At 29.9% G+C, this 4,157-nt stretch overlaps 1 pseudogene; it reads left to right on the top strand.

The window, feature by feature from the left end:
* LOC109359942 overlaps window positions 1-3,513 on the top strand; it is a 4,115-nt pseudogene extending 602 nt beyond the window's left edge.

Genomic DNA, 4,157 nt, shown 5'->3' on the forward strand with positions numbered 1-4,157 from the left:
GACAAAGATAAGAACTGCATATATGAATTAACTACATATTTGTGTACTTATATGAATTAATTGTCTTGTGTTCATAAAATATTTTACTTTGCATTATAGGTTTCCAATATCATATATTTGGATTCTCCTGCTGGAGTTGGATTTTCATACTCAAAGAACAAGGCTGATTATAGAACCGGAGATGTAAAGACAGCTATTGATTCACATAACTTTCTCCTTGAGGTAATTAAGGAAACAAGTCAGGAACTTAAGCTAAAAACTAAATTGACAAGTCCTTATGCTTATCATTGTGCTCATATATCTACCTTTTTTGAACAAATCAGTGGTTTAAGCTATACCCTGAGTTCCTTTCTAATCCATTATTCCTTGCTGGAGAGTCATTTGCTGGAATCTATATACCTACTCTTGCTCAACAAATAGTACAAGGTAAAATGTTGTTTTCATAATGTGTTAAAATATGTGTTAGAACTTAGAATCATAAATAAAATATTGTTTCTCAAATTTCCACAGGATTCAATGCTGGTGCAAAACCCAAGCTGAATTTCAAGGTCATTTATCATTACTTTAAGTGATCACATTATTGTTTGCAATTATGTGTCCATAATTTGATATAATTTCAATGTACAGGGTTACTTGATTGGAAATGGTGTTACAGATAATGAATTTGATGGCAATGCTATCGTTCCATATGCACATGGAATGGGACTCATCAGTGATCAGATTTTTGAGGTAAAAACAATACCATCAAATACAATAAGATTAGTATGTGACTAATCACTATCACTATAATCTTAATAGTGTAATTAACAGCATGTCTTTCACTTTTTATTTAAAGTATGGAACATGCAAACTAGTTCATTATTTCCTAGTATATGAAGACACCTTATATTTTCTTTTAATCACATTTGTTCATTTTTAGTCATGCTAATCAATGTTCTATGATGCAGGATATCAAAGGCCAATGCCTTGGAAGATACCATGGTAGAATCAATAATATAACCTGCTTACAAATGATGCTTAAAGTGGATAAGGTGATTTAACTATAAACAGTCCTGGAATGAGATTAGGTTAAAGTGTATGTGGCACTCACTTATGCTTTTTCTTCTTCTACTATAGGTGCTTGGAAGTTTAAACCCATATGACACTCTAGAACCATGTTATCATGGCTCGGAGAACACAAAATCTGATAATAGGTTGCCACTCAGTTTTAGGAAGTTGGGTGAGACAGATAAACCTATGCCTGTTAGAAGAAGAATGTTCGGTCGTGCTTGGCCCCTAGGACAACATGTGAAGAGTGGAATTGTACCAACTTGGCCAGAACTTAGTTATACTGGCAGTGTTCCTTGCTTTGTAAGTTTATTTGCTACTTTAGATCTTTATCATTTCATATTCATTTCCTAGCTTTTAACTTGCTCTCTTTCAATTGAAATACAATCCATTTTAATTCCTATATATCATTCTTATTGCTCATATAACAAGTAACTAAATATAATGCTCTAACTAGGATGATGAGGTTGGAACCGTATGGCTGAATAATGAAGCTGTCAGGAAAGCAATTCATACAGTAGATGTAAGTTTTGTTAGTAAGTAGTTACAATATTATAAATTATAGTTGTAGTATTGTTTACTGTAATTTTGATTATTGTGTTTGTTGTAATGTCGATGCAACCTAATAAGATCAAAATGTCGACTACTACGGTTGTGTCATGGTCTAATGCATTTGTGGAGATTACCTAATGTGGAATAGAGTATAAAATTGATGTCTTTGTGGTGAAACAGAAAAGTGTGGTCGACGAGTGGAAATTATGCACAAATAATATTGAGTACAATCATGATGAAGGAAGCATGATCGAATTCCACAAAAAACTAACTTCCAATGGATATCGAGCACTTATATACAGGTGAACTACAAAATTAATCACATTTAATTACATTATTGTAGCATGATGCAATTAATGATTTGATATCATCAGAACTCCATAGTTATTTAAAGGCTAGATAATTTTCACCTTTCGTTTTTTTAGAAGGCAAGATCTCCATAATTTTAATCAAATGTCATTGATATTGTTGGTGACTTAACAATCGAAAGTTGATTACTAACAAAATATTGATGTAGTAGTGTAAGAATTCATTGGATTCCTAGATAAGTCAAAATGTTAAAAGTTCAATTCTTAATAGTAAAATTTGTTGAGTGGGACAGCTATACACCTCGAAAGAGTTTAGTTCCTTACTCATAGGGGGGAGAAATACTATTGGTTATACCAAAAATATATTAGTTGATTACCTTGAAATAATCTTATATCTCTTTATTCATTGACCCCTTCTTCTAAAGTCTGAACATCTTTGCACAACAATTTGTTTTCTTTAATTACTATAACCAATGTGAATCCTATGCTTCAAGTTATGTTATCTTCTTGTGGGTTATTTTTTAACTAGACCTATTTACCTAAAGTTTCATGCTTTTTTGCAGTGGAGATCATGACTTTAGTGTTCCATATACTGGTTCTGAAGCATGGACACGTTCACTAGGGTACAAGATTGTTGATGAATGGAGGGCTTGGTTAGTTGATGGTCAAGTTGCTGGGTACTTCTACCACTCTTTTATCCTTATCATATGTTTATCAATTTTCATAAATTTTAACTCATTAAATAGAATGACCTTAGTTAGGATCCAGTAACTTTTGATAAATTTATGTAAATCCACCAAAAGATATTAAACTATATACACTAAGCATTTTAATCCTGTGATTCAAGTATTAGTCTGTAACATCAGTCCAACGAGATATTAAAGTGTGATATGTCCCATAAAATTTATAATTTCATGTACTATTATTTGTGATTGATTAATAAAATATTTAATTAATAAATTTTTAATTTAAAAATATGTTTTCAATCAATCATAATAAGTGGTGGTATATGGAGTTATATACTTTTTGTGAGAGAAGATTCTATCTTTATCAAAAGAAACTAATGTTTAATTTTTTTTGGAAAGTCTACTCTTGACCACATTTTGAGTTAGTTTTCTTTTATTTGTTGCAGGTTTACACAAGGTTATGAGAAAAATCTTACTTTTTTGACCATAAAGGTTTGTCCATGAAAATATTCCATTACTCATTTTATTACTTATAAATTTTTACATGTGATAATTTAATAACTAAAAAGGTAATAATTTAAGTTAGTATTCAAATATTATGAATGTGAATTAAAATATTCTTTTAAGTATCTCAAAAATTATATGAAAATATTAAAATAACTAATTTAATTTACATTTGATATCTTCGCAAACCATTTTGAGATTTTCAAAAAAATTTAGTTATCATATATATAGAAAAAATTTGATTAACCAAAATAAATATTTACTCTTATAAAATTATCTTAGGTTGGTTTGCTCTACACACTAATTGATTTTATATTGGTTACAGGGAGCGGGGCATACTGTTCCAGAATATAAACCAAAAGAGTCTTTATATTTCTATAAACGTTTTCTGGATGGATTGCCTATGTAATTCTCAAGTGTATGAAGTGAATTTATGTGTCTTCTTCACTTACCTCTATCTTGGTATCATAATAATAAACTGTTAATTTATCTAAGAAGTGACTTGGTTCTTCTATGGTGTAATACTCTCTTTAAAATAGATATTCAAATATATATAATCATTTAAAACAACAAACAAACCTTAATTTTATTTGTTGATGTTGATTGTATGACAATCAATGTCTCATAATACTTTATTAGTTTTTTATTTACTTTTTTTTAAAACCAAAGGTGCATAAGCACTTATGGAGATATATTAAAGTAAAATGTCAAGTACGTGGAGTAAGATAAGATTACATGTTTCTAAATTTATAGTTATTAGGTAGTCCTAACTTGTTCCTAGCAAATTCTAAATTTAGAAAGCTAGGAATTACATTCCACCATAAATTAGATCTATGATTTATGTCATGATTAGTTAGTATGTCTGGGCAAGTATTTTCTTCTCTATAAATGTGAGATATCATGAAGTTCATTGCAAAGATCTTGAGTTTGCAATTTAACCACATGTTCAACAAAGGCCAAGGAGCATTGGCTTATCATTGAAAATATCCATCACTAGGGATGAGTCACATTCCAACCAAAGACTATTCCAACATTTGTTGAAGGCTATGTCCACTACAGT

The sequence above is a fragment of the Lupinus angustifolius genome, chromosome LG11 (genome assembly GCF_001865875.1).
Source record: "Lupinus angustifolius cultivar Tanjil chromosome LG11, LupAngTanjil_v1.0, whole genome shotgun sequence".
In the NCBI taxonomy this organism is placed as follows: domain Eukaryota; kingdom Viridiplantae; phylum Streptophyta; class Magnoliopsida; order Fabales; family Fabaceae; genus Lupinus; species Lupinus angustifolius.